This window comes from Myxine glutinosa, chromosome 1 (assembly GCF_964187855.1).
Source record: "Myxine glutinosa chromosome 1, kmMyxGlut1.1, whole genome shotgun sequence".
In the NCBI taxonomy this organism is placed as follows: domain Eukaryota; kingdom Metazoa; phylum Chordata; class Myxini; order Myxiniformes; family Myxinidae; genus Myxine; species Myxine glutinosa.
Genome location: NC_136261.1, coordinates 308,369,185 through 308,385,480, shown reverse-complemented (window position 1 = coordinate 308,385,480; position 16,296 = coordinate 308,369,185).

Here is a 16,296-nt window from a genome sequence, read left to right as displayed (position 1 = left end):
GGGGTAGCGGTCGGGAGTCGTGGCGTCATTGAGACGGCGATAGTCCCCGCACGGTCGCCATCCCCCGCCGGGCTTCGGCACGATGTGCAGCGGCGATGCCCAAGCGCTCTCTGAGCGCCGAACGATGCCGAGTCGCTCCAGGGTAGCGAACGCCGCTTTTGCCACCGCCAGCTTCGTCGGCTCGAGGCGGCGTGCCCGGGCGTAGACCGGTGGCCCGACGGTGGGGATGTGATGGGCCACCCCGTGCTTGACGGCCCCCGCCGAGAAGGTGGGCCGCGTGAGGGCCGGGAAGCCGGCGAGGAGGCGGGTGAATGCGTCCGCTGCCGGAAGCGTACAGACCAACGTGGCCGGAACCGTATCGTTCGGCAAGCCGCTTGGCAAGCCGCTCGTTTAGCTGGGCAACGCACAAGCGAGCGAGCTGAACGTCTCGGCCTGGACAAGCCGTCTGCGCTTGACGTCGACCAGGAGCCCATTAGCACACAGGAAGTCCGTGCCAAGCAGTGCCATGGGCACGTCGGCGGTGACGAACGTCCATCGGAAAACCTGCCCTCCAAACCGCAGAGAGAGGCAGCATTTTCCGTACGTACGGATGGGCGTCCCGTTCGCGGCAAGCAGCGCGGGGCCCCCACCCGCGGCGTGCTTGTCTGACGTGCCGGCGGGAATGACACTCACCTGCGCTCCCGTGTCGCACAGGTAACGGCGCCCGGAGAAGGTGTCCGTTATGAACAGCAGGCTGCTCGAACGGCCGGCGCTCATCGCCACTATTGAGCGCCGGCCCGGGCGTTTACCGACCCGTTGAAGGAGCACGGCGGATGACACCGCCGAGCTTCGTGGCCGAACTTGGCGTGGAACCAGCACCAGGTGGTGGAGCTGGAGGAGCGCGGCTGGCTCCGCCAGGCCGGTGGAGTTGGCGGGTTTCCCCGCGGTGGCGGTTTTCGCCGCGGCGGTGGGCGGGGCGTGGCGGCGTTCACAAGGTGCGTATCAGCATGCTGCTGAACATCAGCGTGCTGCTGAACATCAGCATGCTGTAGAAGCTGATGCTGTGGAACATGCTGCTGAACATCAGCGTCGAGGGCCGTGACGGCCACGCCGACGCTCGCCCGCGTGTCCGAAGCGGCGAAGTACCTGTCCGCCTCGGCTGCCAATGCTCGGGGTTCCGTTAGCTCAGTCCCGGCCAACGCGAGGCGAACCTGCGCTGGAAGTTGGCGCCGGAAAAGCGCCCGGAATAGCGAACCGGGGGCTTCGTCGCCCAACAGTGACAGCATATGGTCCATTCGGACCGACGGGCGCATCTCACCGAGCTCGGGGAGATCCAGGAGGCGGTCGGCCCGTGCGTCGTCCGTGAGGCCGAACGTGGCTAGGAGTAGCCGCTTGAGTGCCTCGTACTTGTGGCCGTCCGGTGGGTGGCGAAGGACGGACACAACTCGAGCGGCCGTGCCGGGCCCGAGGGAGGCGACGACATGGCAGTAGCGCAGGTCGTCGTTGGTGAGGCGCCGAAGCTGAAATTGGGCTTCGGCTTGAACGAACCAGACTTCGGCCTGGGCCTCCCAAAATTCGGGAAGTTTAATCGCCATTGCCTTGTCGTTGGCCATTGCAATGGCGTCGTGTTCGGAAGGATCGCTACGGCAGATCCAACGTCGAGGGTCACCAGTAAAGCGCGGCGTTATGCGCGCTGCTTGTGAGCAAGGAGGAAGCGGACAAGCGGTAACATATAAACGTCTTTATTGTAAGAGCACACTGTAACACTGAACTGCTCCGGGCTGGTCACCCGGTGTATATCATGAGGCCACGCCTACCCCTCGGGCGTGGCCACCGCCCACTTGGTGCGTGGAATGATGTCACCACGCCAGTGGGCTTTTGTGTCCGCCACAACAACATGTATTCTTGTTTCAGGTTTTTCCTCGTTTCCCTTCCTTAATCTTGTTTTATCATCCACATGTCTTCCCTTTTTGCTATCTAAGGAATTCCCTGTCCCAAACCAAGCACCCTGTTTATCGTTTTAAATGGGAGACTCAGTCAGTAGTTCATCATATGTTTGACATTTTGCATTGATCCGTTAAGAGGTACTCCAGAAAAGATTATTTAATTTTTTGTTTAAATACAAGATGGTGACCAAACCACAAGACTGATGACGTCATAGTTTGCAAATATTTCCCCCCACCGGAATGTAAATATGTGTCTCAAGTTTCGTATCGATCGGATAAATGGTTTCAGAGAATTAGGTTTTTGAAGTTTTATTTTTAAATCCAATATGGCCACCAAACCATGTGACCTATGACGTTTTTTCACAAACTTTTATCCCCATGGCTAGGTGATAATATTTGTAAAATTTCGTGTTGATCCGTTCAGCGGTTCTGGAGAAGATGTTTAAAGTTTATGATGCCTTTCTCTCTCTCACCGCAGGCAGATTGATGGTCTTTCTTTCTACCGACTCCTCTCCGGCCGAGCTCAAACAGCTCTGTCTGTGCTCAGTCCCCCAAATATTCCTACAGGTCGCACAAGATCTGCCAACAACCCTCTTCTGGTGAAACTGCCAAAATCAAGAGTCTCTGCTCACCTTCACTCTTTCATTCCTCTTTTCTCCGGCCTCTGGAACAAACTCCCACACTCTCTTCAATCCCACTCCTCCCTCAAGGTCTTTAAAACAGCTGTTCACTACCATCTCTTATCTTCCCCCATCCAAAACCTTGATCTTTTCTACCCCCATTAATACATCCCAAATCCACTTCTTTCAATCTCCGACTTCATTCCTGAAATTCCATGTAGTGTCAATTTGTTTTATACCGTGCACCCCTCCACCCCCCTCCCCCCACCCACCCAGCCCTCTCCCTTCCACATATATCCCAATGTCCCTGTTCTCTACTGTTGTGCTTGTGTGCTTCCCTCTCTCTCCCCATCTTGTCTCCCCCTCTCTTTATTATGTTTTATGTGTCCGTTTATGATTTTTGTGTTTTATGTACTAATGTGTGTTTAATGTGATAGCTCTTACACGAGCCTCGATCTTGTATACCAAAAAAAAATGTCATAGGCAATGGCAGCCAATGTAAATCTAAATTGCAAAAACAAAATTCATGATGCACTAAGTTACATTGGTGTCTATAATGTTTTAAAGTTTCGTAGAGCTAGCTATAACGGTTTTCTCGGGAGCATCTCCACAAATAGTGTGAGAATAATAATAATCCTTACAAGAACTTCCAGAACTTCCAGGCTTCCAGTGGGAACCTCACTGAAGGCCGTAAAATAATAATAATAATAATAATAATAATAATATTAATATTAATACTAGAACAGCAATAGGTAGAGGGTATACCTCCACCAGGATGAACAGTTTATGTTTTGTATCCACTTGTTGTTTCGTATGTAGTCTGTGGCTGCTGGTTGCCTCATTTTTCTGGAAGCACGTTTGTGCCGCTGATGCAGTGCCCCAATTACCAGTGAGCTGCTACTCCATTTGCCGACCTCGGAAGGATGACAGGCTGAGTCAACCTCTCTGGCATTAATTCAACAATCAACCAGGATTCAAATTCAGGATCATATGATCCCAAGCCAGCACCCTAACCGCTAAGCCAACACCAGGCTTTTGTATCCACTGATAGGCCAGATCTGGATTCGGACCTGAACTAAAATCTAATCGCTTGTTCTTGTCGCCTAACCAAATTATCCACCAAGTTTCGTCCGAATCCGTCCATAACTTTTTGAGATATCGTGATATATATCGGTTTTAGCCCTATCTCTCAATGGTGAAAAATCATTGAAAAAATTCTCTGATCCAGATCCAGATCCGGATCTTTATCAAAATCGAACCATTTCTTCCTTGTCACACACCCAACCTCTCCACTAAATTTAGGCCGAATCAGTGCACATCTTTTTTAGGTATCATGCTCACAGGCAAACAGGACTGAATACGTAACCTCAATACGAGAGACGTTCCCATTCAACGTGTATCAGCATTCACGAATTGCACTTCCTTTGTGTGTCATGGTCATCATTTGCAAAACAACACCGGAGCAGAGGACCTCATAGAAATCCCAAAAGCATGTTTCAGATTTCCCTACATGCCTGGCCAAGATTGTTTTGACGATAAGACATTATGTGGATGCGTTTTGGCGAACATGTTACCTCTTGCATGGTGTCAAGGCTTACACTAAGCCTTTTCTATTCTTAATGAAACAGTAGTTCAATTCACTTACTGTGATTAGTGGTTACCTTACTGAGAAAACCTTTAATCAAAATGATTTTCTTAAACTCCAAAAAATGCAGCCTTTCAGCACTCCTCAACTCTTTTGTTCCTCTTTTTCTTTTCCTCTGTGAAACCACTTTTCTAAGGTTGTTCAGTCTAACTCTTTCCTCCAGGACTTCAAGCATCTTGTCGACTACTATTTCATCCGAGCCCCCATGACTACCCGCAATATTATCTACCCCATTAAGCCCACCTAACTGGACCCTCTTACTTGTCAGTTACCTTGTATTGTCATATCTCTCTCCCTCTCTCTTTCCTCTTTTCCTTCCTGTACATTCATGCCCAGCTGTTGCCCCACTGGCATTTCGTGACCTTTTTACCTTCTACCGCAAAGCTCTTCCATGAGCTTCAATCTTACATAAAAATAAGTGAAGCTTGGACAGGGTAGATTATACCTGTGACCTCAACAAACAGGTGACATTTTTATTGAGTTTTTCTAAAAAAAATTAAATTTCTATTTAAATGCTCCAGGTATATCTTTCCTCAAGCTTCCTCGATCGTCTCATGCCGATTACAAAACACTCGAGCACAATGTCCCCCAAGTGATGATCAAGTGATACATCTTTAAACTCTAGCTTGAGTTACAGTCAAAGTCTTCCACAAGTCAGTGTGCACATTTTGTGCATTCCTCTTTCCCCATTTACCATTCAGTGACACATTTGGTGCAATCAATGTCAGATGGATTGCATTTTATTACATTGGTGATTTCTCACCTACCAAACTCATCTACCAACTTTTGTCTGAATCCATCCACAACTTTTTGAGATATCGTGCTATACAGTTGGCCAGATCCGCTATTCACGGTGCCGCTTTTTTCTTCCTTTTTTTTTTTTTTGGTATACAAGATCGAGGCTCGTGTTAGAGCTAACATTAATCACAACAAAAAAAACGGACGCACAAAACATACAATAAAGGGAGCGGGAGACAAGATGGGGAGAGAGAGGGAAGCACACAAGTACAACAGCAGAGATTAGGGACATCCGGCGATCTGTAGGAGGGAGAGGGCTTGGGGGGAGAAGGCATGGGAAGTATTTGACCAGCTTGTCATTTTATCCAGGTCTTCAGAGAGTGAAGAGGCTGCTGCCTGCCGATCTGAGGGATGAGGAATGGAGAGGCAGCAAGTGGAGTCATCATCAAAGAGATAGAGAGGATTTTCCAGAGAGTTGGAGAGATCATTGATGTAATGAATATTAATAATATCCATGGAGAGATCCCAGGAGAGATCATAGATGAAGACCAGAAAAAGCACAGGGCCCAGAACACTGCCTTGGGGACCTCCAGCCTGAACAGGAAGGGGCGATGAGAGAAACCCATTCAGGGCCACACGTTGACTATGACCAGAGAGGAGGTCCGCCAGCCATGCGTGGAGATTTCCATGGATACCATAGGAGGAGTGTTTGGTGAGCAGAGCTGGGTGCCAGACCGTATCGAAGGCACGTGATATGTCAAGGGAGACAGCTCTGATTTCCTGTTTGCATTGAGGACCTGCATCCATTGTTGAGACAACAGAAGTAGCACGTCCAGAGTAGACTGACCTAAATTCCGATAATGTCCGCCATGATGACTTGTCCCCTATTCGCGGTTGGTTCCGCTATTTGCAGGTGATAAAATGCGACCTGTTTCTCTATTTGTGGAAAATTGTTCCACAAATTCATGGTTTTCCAGGGGCATTGAAACAATGCTGCGGCATACATTCGCGGGATTTTCATCGACCTTCGCGGATTATGGACGACATTCTCTGGATTTGCCTCACCATTCGTGGATTTTGCCTCGCCATTCGCAGATTTTCCCTCGCCATTCGTGGTTTGGTCCTCTCTATTTGTGGATTTTCACGAATCGGGAACCTATCTCCCCTTTTTGCATTGAAACAAGACCCCACTATTCACGGTTTTGCTATTCACGGATTTTCCATGAACGTATCCCCTGCGAATAGCGGGGTCCAACAGTATATTGTTTTTTGACATATTTTTCAAAGGTGAAGAACCACTTAAAATTCTCGTACCAGATCCAGATTCGAATCTTCCCCGAAATATAATCCTATCGTCCTTGTTACATACCCAACCTGTCCACCAAATTTCGTCCGAATCAGTCCACAACTTTTTGAGATATCGTGCTATGTATCGTGTTTTGCCCTATTACTCGATGGTGAAGAATCACTTAAAAAATTACCTGATCCAGATCCAGATCGTCACCAAAATCTAATCAATTCGTTCTTGTCACACACCCAACCTGCCAACCAAATGTCGTCCGAATCCGTCCACAACTTTTTGAGATATCCTGTTCACAGACAGACAGACAAACAGGGATGAAAACACAACGTCCATCAACCTTCTGTGGCAGAGGTAACTGGATGTGTTATAATTGTTGATTACAATGTCTCCAACGGAACGGTATGTGAAACTCTCAGAAGCGAGTGAGTTGGAACGCCCTCAGTGTGGGACCTGGAGGTGTTAGGATGCCATTAGCACACAAGTCATACGATATTGTAAGAGGATTCTTATTTCACTGTGCCATGACGGAGCTGATTTCTCGGCAACACCACAGTGAGTCAGGTATAGTAGGGTGGTTCCACCCCATTCGTTGTCCAAACCTAAGCTACATTTTCGCTAACTCTGAAAAGTTATGTGAAGCAATTAAATATGTACAGGCAAACCTGTAATGCAAGCAATAGCAAAACTACAGCATGATGTATTTCTCTCTCTATGGTGTATCTCCAGCAGCGCAACAATGGCTGCTGAACAGCATTGCGTAACTGCACTGTCCTCGGTGGTTATTTTGCTGACGTGCAATGATCTATTTGTTCAGATACCTGAAAAATTCCAACATGAGAAGAGTACTGCAAATCTTATTCACCTGAGTTGACAAGTCATGTTGACTGAGACGTTGAGCGAACTCGTGAGCATTGAATTTTAACCACCATGAGGGTACCTGGCATGATGCAATTCCATGGTCATTGTCTGTGGCACCGTTGTAACAAAACGGAAAGGGGGAAACACCATAATCAGAGTTGAAGTGAGAGTGAGATCAACGAGAGGAGAAGGACACATGGGGGGAACAAGCCTGCGGCACACAAGCTGAGTGAAACAAAGTAAAACGAGAAAGGGATGAAACAGAATAAAGAAGAAACCAACAGACAATCAACAAACGAAAAGAGGTGAGGGAGAGGAGGAAATCTTACTATAATTCACCAAATGTCTGTCTGTCTGTCTGTCTGTTCCCATGTAACGCAAAAACGGCTGAACCGATCGCAACGAAATTTTGGGTGGTAATCCTGGGACCTCCTGGAGTATAATAGGCTATATTGTTTTCCCAAAATTTTCCCAATTTTTCCAATTTCCAATTTTCCAATTTTCCAGTTTTTCCAAACACGATGGAATAATATTTACCGATATGAACAGTGATGTGGCTTTTATTGAAATTCTACAAATACTGTTTAGATTTTGATGAATTGTGTGTGATATGATTTAACAGATGTTTATATAAATCGTTTAAAATTAAAAAAAAACCTTCAATTTTTGATATTTTGCCTTTTCATTTGGGCCTCCCAATTGAAGCCCCGCCCGTAGGGCGGGTACCGTTGCTAGTTACATTAATCTGGAAAATGGGAGTGCTTGGGAATGACGTCATGTGGGGTAGAAGAGATCATGAGTATGGTTGGGGGATGACCTGCGTTAGTGGTAAATAGCTGTCTTGAAGCCCTGGAGGGAAACTGCACAGACTGGGGAAGTTGGTTCCACAAGCGAGAGAAAACAGGAACAGATGCCTGGATTTTTGGAGTTTAACAAGAAGAGGGTTACTGGCAGACTGTGTGCGCTGCAGAAACCTGGGGGAGCCATGAGAGGGCGGATGGTGCAAGTGTTAGTAGCTTAATTTGGGATTGAGTTATGGGTGACAGGAAAGTCAGGAGGTGTGCGTACTCGCCATTGAGCCGTCTTGACTGGGTTTGAATGTCGACCCAAATATAAACTCTCATCTTGCTGTTTCACATTCAGGGCGAGGCATCAGTGTATGAGTGGATGTTAAACCAGAGTAGCCGTCATGTGTGGACGTTAAACCAGAGTAGCCGTCATATGTGGACGTTAAACCAGAGTAGCCGTCGTTTGTGGACGTTACAAATCCGGTGAATTATTTTGGCGAAGAGTAGGCGAATTCACGCTGGCACTCTGAACGAATTACAAATTGCTGATCTCGCCTACAGGGGGCACTGCATCAGCAGCACAGCATCGATGTAAACAAGCACTCATATTATGTGCACAAATGAATGAATAAATGTTCTGTGTTTTTTAAAACGAATACTCGTTTATTACAATTTAAATGTGGTAATTCTAGGAAAAATTTATAATCCCATTTATTTACGTCAATGTTGATTATTAATTTTTTGCACTCATTGTATTATAATTAGTGTGTTTCGACAATGAATTGTAATGAGAGTAGACAATATTTAAAGGATGTGTTTTTATAATTATTATTAATTGGACACAGGACACAAGTGACCATGTACTCCTCAGTTGTTCAGACAAAAAGTGACTGCAAGAACAAGGCTTGGTGGTTGTCGCAGACAATGGAACAATACCTATATATATATATATACGTATATATATATATATATATATATATATATATATATATATAAAATATGCCATATATATATATAAAATATGCCATATATATATAAAATATGCCATATATATATATATATATATATATATTGTTGCGGATTTGAGAATCATGTGTAATTGTTGTAAATATAACCCTCTGTAAGTGTAATGAATTCTTGTAAATATCTCCGTTTGGTGTGTAAAGGTCAAAGGTCATCCTCTTAGTTAGTCCATATACATGCACGTAGCAAATCATATACCCTTCTAAATAGTTATTTCTTTATTATGTGTATTAGTTTAAGGCTGTGTTTCCCATTAGTTGACTCTACATTGCACCGAATTCAAATAAGATAGATCCCCTTTCAATTCCCCATTTGTCCGCAATTGCCAACTGCATTCGCCCTCCATTGAACATGTGGTCGGTTCGGAGAAGAAAGGCGTGTCTCCGCCCTCATCAGCGGAAGGAGGAGTGAGCCAGCCCTTGCCGACCAATCAAGCACGAGGGGTTTGGCTTGAGAGGGCGGAGAAAGAACGATCGGGGAGGTTCGCGGAGATTCGAGGGTGTGGCCTATATAACCCGTCACGCGAAGCCCCCACCGGGATGATTGAGATGAGGGAGATGCGTCAGAGAGAGTCCACCGGTGGTTGTTGTTGAGAGTAAGAGAGAAGGGAGAAGTTCATCAAAAGGAGTTTACCGCAGCTTTGGACAAACCGCAGCTTTGAACCAACAGCAGTTTTGACCACCACAGCTTTGAGCGTCGACAGCGGTGACGGCAGTTGTGGCTACAAAGCGACGCCACCGTGTGAACACGCCTGCGGAGGGGCGGCGGCTGCTCACTCCCGGCCCAACAATTCTCCTGCTCCAGCTGAACCTTCTTCCCCTTCCAGCCATTCATCCCTATCATCATTCCCCGTGTAAGTCTGATTGTCGTCCGTCTTCTGTGTTGTCTCCTGGGGTTTAAGTAAGCCTGTATAAGCTAGAAATTGCTCTGTGTCCTTCTGGTCCTTCCATCCTTCTGTAAATTATTTTCGTATCTTTCCTTCTCCTTGGTTCCTTTAATTGTGTAAATAATAGTAATAAATTATATTTGTTCTTCCTACTTTTGCCTTCTTTCCTTTACATCCGTTTCGTCCTTGTCTTTTCCCAATTGAATACCTGTGGCACGATTTGGCCAACGTTTAAGAATCGGGTCAGTTACTTGCTAATGGTTCGTGCCGCAGCTGCTAATCCGCTCGGCAATTAACATCTTGTCCGCGGTCGCGAACGTGGTTGCTCACCTGCCTCTCCGGAGGGAGCTTGGGCAACTTCAGGACTCACGTCGGTCAGTCGCACACAAGGGGATTAATCCCCCCTTCTTAAGGGGAAAAAGGCCGACGTAGAGATCCGTAACAATATATATATATATATATATATATATATATATATATATATATATATATATATATATATATATATATATATATTGTTGTGGATATGAGGATTGTGTTTTTTTTATTGTTTTATTGTGGACCCTCCTTCCTCCATTTGTTGTTGTATAAAGGTCAAAGGTCGTGCCCGTAGTTATTTCACAAGCACCCACGTAACCAATAATAGATTTCCTCCTTGTTGACAGTTATTTCCTTATTCTGTGTAGTAGGGTAAGGCCTTGTCTTCCATTAATTTGACACTCCATTGCACCGCATTAAATAAGATAGATCCCTCCGACATGGCATCTTCAAAGTGCCAGGTTTGCCAGGTTTGCTGCAATTGCCAACTGCATTTGGGCGGTTTTCTTCATTCGCCATTGCTGCCCTTTGGCTGGGGCTAGCTCGAATCGCCCCAAAACCACCATTAGTCACGAGGTAAGGTCGGGGAAGAAAGGCGTGTCTCCACCTCGTCATAGAGGGGAGGAGTGAACCAGCCCTTGCCGACCAACCCAGAACGAGGGGTTGGCTTTAGAGGGCGGAGAGAGAACGTTTGGGGGAGGTTCGCAAAAGGGTCAAGGGTGGGGCTTATATAACCCGCGAGAGACGTCCCCAACCAGAGTCGAGGAGGGAGGAGATCAGATCACAGACAAGTCTGAAGAGAGTCCTGCGAGTTTGTGAGAGAGGGAGAGAGAACCCGTCACGCCAGACCCCCCACCAGCAGCGTTGCCTCCACCAGGCAGCTCCGACCCGTTACCCCGCGCACACCACAGGATCGGTGGCATCGGCGGCCGTCGAGGTCCAGCCCGACGTCCCGTGCGGGATCAAGCTCCAGCCAGCTCCGTGCCTTCCTCCCCCTCCAGCCACCCATCTCCAAGCCATTCTTTCCTGCCTGCATTTCCCGTGTAAGTGTGAATGTTCGTCCGTCTTCCACGTTGTCCTGGGGTTTATTAATTAAGCTTGTGTAGATAAGCTAGCATTTCACTGTGTCTCCTTGATTCCTTCTGTCATTATTTTATTATCCTTCCTTCTTCCTTGGTTTCTTTGGTCCTGTAAATAGTAATAAATTATAATCGTATTTAAAACCTTTTTTTTGTCTTCTTCTTCTTCTTCTTCTTCTTCACATCCGCATCGTCTTTGTCTTTTCCAAATTGAATATCTGTGGCACGATTTGGCCAACGTTCAGAATCGGGTCTAGTCATTGTAAAAACGGTTCGGGCCGTGGCGCCATCCGCTCGGCAAATTAACATCTTATCCGCGGTCCGTAACAATATATATATATATATATATATATATTGTTATGTCGATTGAGTAGGGGCATATATATATTTAGGCAGATCTGCGAAGGTATCATGCTTCGATTGTCGTGCTAGAGAACCTCACCTGTAATAAGTTCTGTTTAGGCGGTTTGTTCGGATTAGGGTGTATCTTCGTCCCCATTATGAGGAATGGGGTATGTTAAATAGTTATAGGGTCTATGCTAATTCCCACGTATGTGAAACCTCTGTGATCATCCCAGTGTCCCTTATGGCAATACATCACATACATTAGCTAGGCCCAATAGAGCACCATATTAATTAAATCCCCCCTTACAATGACTGACCGGAAGAACAAACAGCAAGCGACCACGCACTTGGGCTGACAACACCGGCAGGGCAGCAAACATCGAACAGGCAGGCTGAGAGACATGCCCAGGAAGGCTCGTGACTGGTCGGGGGGAGGGGCGAGCAAAGAGCAGGCCACCAATTGGCAGAGAGAGTAGGGAAGGACGTGTGATTGGTCAGGGAAGGGACAGAAAGCTTCCCCGTGATTGGAGAGTGGGAAAGATGAAGGACGTGCCACACTGATTGGCCACCGACAATGACGTGCCACATGATGACGTAACACCAAAGGCGCGAGACCACGGCCAATCAGTGCGGAAGGTGTGAAACCACTACCAAGAAGCTACGCACTGGTTGGAGAAGAAGTGCCGGTGACGTGAGAAGGTGCAAAAGGCTACGAGTAAGCAACGCACTGGTTGGGGGAGATACAGAGCTGATGTCAGAGAACATCTGATAAAAGTGAGCGGACAACCATTGGGGCATCTGTGGAACACGATGGTGTGAGAGTGATCTTCCACAGATGTTCCATTATGATTTGTGGACTCTCGGCTTGGGAAAACAGCCATGGGATTGTTGAATCAGGAGATAGTACCGTGCTGAGCATATGGGCCATGCCCAGCTGGCATGTATATGGAAAAGCATCCTTCTTTGGTGAGATTAGTAAAATGTGAAAAATATTTGGCATTGATAATCTGAGGATTAGATGCAAATTTAAGGGTGAATTTTGAAATGCATGGTGGACACTGCACAGTGGCACCATTATTGATCAAGGTGTGTTAGACCAAAGTGATGGAGACTGATAAAAATGGACAGATTAGCAGGACACAGCTTTCAACTGGTTACGGGGGCGACTGTGCCAATATTTGGGATGCGGGGTTGTGGAGATTGTGGTTGGGTAGTTTGAGGGTCAACGTGGTGCTGTGGGTGTCCAAAGTGTGTGGACCATGTCTTCTGGAGGAGTCTCCTGGTGGAGCATGGCTGTCTGCTGGATCTTGGCGTGGTCAAGTGTGGGTGGGAACTGGGGACTGCAGTTGTGTGGACTGGGGGATGAGGGCGGCGTAGGTGACGTGATGTGGATGCCACACACTGCGACCGTCTCCCCCAGGGCCGAGGTTGTGAGTGCGTTGGTGTGGTTGGCAGCAGGTGCTCACCAAACTGGCCATCTGGGGCTAGTGCGGCCATGGTTCTCACAGGGGGGCTGAAGGATGGATGGTGGGTCGCACCCTTATGGACACTCAGGAGCCATGTTGGCGTTTCGGCTGCTCAGCTTGTCCCGATGACCCTTGCACGGTTGAGGTGCGGAGCTGTCGTGGCAAATGTAGTTATGTAGTACAGATCACCTGAGGATACGGATCCACATACCTGCCAGTACAGTAGGGAGAAAAGTGAAATTTGGAGAAATTTGATCGGTCCAATGGGAGAAATTTTGGGATTTTGAGGGTGGATGGCACTTTGGACCTGACCAACCGGTAGATACCTGCACATCAAGGTAGAGGTAAGGCCTTGATGTTTACTGCCCCAGGCTTCAGGACTTGCTTGGTAAATTGGGGACATGTCATTTGGAGTTGGGGGGTGGGGGGATGCGGGTGAGAGTGATGACATGGCCGGTGAGGGGGATGGAATGTGAGGAAATGTGTTTTGGGGATTTTGTGGGTGGGGAAGGTATGCGTGTCCGCAGGTACGGATCAAGCTCAAGAGGAGCGATGACTGCGACCCCGCTCTGCGGCAATTACCCCTGATAGCCAGTGGTGACTGGAAATTGGAGCCCGTCAGTGGTGGGGTCTGTTGGGCGCCTTGGGGTGGAAGACTCCCGGCGACCCTTGTAGCTGCGAGGAAGCAGGAGGCAATGGAGCCTGGAGTGTGGAGGCCCCCACCGGCGGGGTATTGGCGGAAAGGGCTGTTTGACTGTCACAGGGCCAAGAGGTAAAGGGGGGGGGGGGCAATGAATTTGTAAGTCAAGTGACTTGTGTTTGGACTGTGGGCACCACAGCATGAAGCGCCCACCATCTTACTTGTGCGGTACCTCCCCGCTGCTTAGTTGAGGGAAATGCACACACTGTGATATGACATCTATGCCATGGTCCTGCAGGGGGGTGAAATACGTGCTTTGTTGTGATTTCTGTGCCTTAATGATTTATGGAATGAGAATGCATGGTTATGGGTTTGTATTGAATGAATGTGGGCGAAATCCACTGAGCCACGTCACTCACCTGTAACACCAGGACAGGGCCCATGGAAATTTGGGGGGTGCATTGGGATGGCCCCGGAGGTAACGTTGAGTCTTGTGGCATCCACCCGGGGACGCGGTCTGTAGGATGGGGTTGTATAAATGTTCATAGAGTTTTTGAAATTTTAGAAAGTTTTGAAGAAGGGTATGTTTGTGGTTAAGTTAGTTTTTGCATGTTGTTGTTTGCTTCCTCCCTCCGCAGGAACGACCCGTTATAAATGATTTTAAATACTTAAAATGCATGATTGGTTAAGGGGGTTAGCATGTTAAGGAGAATAGGCAGGTAGCTTCGGCTCAATTCCCACAGCCCTCCTGATTTATTTCATCGGCTAATTAAGTGTGAGACAGTAAGTGTTAAACTGGAATGGTAGCGCCTGCAGTGAACCGAGCAGGGGCTATGGTTACAGGGTTCCAGGGTGGGGGGTGGGGGGGGCTGTGTTATGTCGGTTGGGTAGGGGCATATATAGATTTAGGTATATCTGCATAGGTATCATGCTTCGATTGTCGTGCTAGAGAACCTCACCTGTAATAAGTTGCCGATGAGGCGACGACCAAACACGGATTTTACTTATGTAGCGCGGGAAGAAGAAGGGAAGAGGAAGAAGCGGTAAAAGCGCGTAACTGTGGAAGGGGAATGAACTCGAACACCGGATCAGAATGTACAAAAATAGGGATTTATTCATGGACCCGATACAATGAAATGCAGCGGCAATCAAATAAACTAAATCCTACATTGGGATCCCACACACCAGACTCAACAACAGGACACAGGAATGAATTAATAAAAGAACACGTTCGTCGTGGGATGGTGACTGTGGTGCGTCTTAACAGTCCGTCTGTAGTCGTGCCGTATCCACCACGGCTCCAAACTCCGGTGCGGAGAAACCCTCCGTCCGCCTCGCACACTTCGCTAGGCCCGAGCCAACGCCCTCTCCGTTCGCACACCAGGTCCCGCCTGTTCACAGACACAGAGCCTCGCTCCTGCACCATGCAGATGGTGAACCAATGACCACCAGGACCTCTCAAGACCAAGAAGAAGCGCAAGAGCTTCAAGCACAGAGAGATATCGTGCAGCGCCAAGAGACCAGGGAGGGTGCAGCGCCAGAGACAGAGCTAGAGCTGCTGAAATGTCGTGCAGCGCAAGACAGCCAGAGACAACCAAGAGCTTTTTTTTTTTTTTTGTATACTGAATCGAGGCTCGTGAAAGAGCTAACATTTATTTCACAAACAAATCAACCAGACAAACAAAACACACAAAAAGAGGGAGCGGAAGACAAGATGGGGAGAGAAGGGGAAGCACACAACCACAACATTTGAGAGCAGAGAGAAGTGTGGGAGGGAGAGGGCTTGGGGGCAGGAGGCGTGGGAGGGGGAGGGCAGGGGGGAGAGGTATAAAACACAAGGGGACCGAAATTAGCGGGGGTAGAAAAGATCAAGGTTTTGGATGGGGGAGGATAAGAGATGGTGGTGAACAGCTGTTTTAAAGACCTGGAGGGTGCAGTGGGATTGAAGAGAGTGAGGGAGTTTGTTCCAGAGGCGGGAGAAAAGAGGAATGAAGGAGTGAAGGTGAGCAGAAAGTCTTGATTTTGGCAGTTTAACCATAAGAGGGTTGCAGGCAGATCTTGTGCAACCTGTAGGAATATTTGGGGGACAGAGCCCAGAGAGGGCTGTGGGGGCAAGGCCAGAGAGGAGTCGGTAGAAGACGGAAAGACCACCAACCTGCCTGCGGTGAGTGAGTGAAAGGCCCTTGGAGTTAGCTTCATCGCAGGAGATTCCAATGATTCTGAACGCTTTGGTTTCAACAGCGTGCAGACGGGCTAGGTGTGAGGCAGGAGCACCAGACCAGAGGGGAGAGCAGTATTCCATAGAGCTGCGGATGAAAGCCTTGTATGTGGTGAGGAGCTCAGGTGTGCCAAGGAAGGACTTCGCACGACGGAGGATGCCCAGTCGGCGACTGGCTTTGGAGGCCAGATTTGAAATGTGGTTTTCCCAGGAAAGATCATGGCAAATAGTGAGACCCAAAAGCTTGAGTGACAGAACTTCTTGGAGAGGATTATTCAGAAAGTGGATGTTGTGAAGTGAAATTTCCAGAGACACGCAGAGACACGCAGCGCAAGAGGGAAAATGTCGTCCGGCACGCCCTTTTATAACCTGGGCGGTGACGTCAGCCTTGGTGCGCCACCAACCAGTGCCTTCCACCGAACCTTCCAGCGCCTTCCCTCCAAT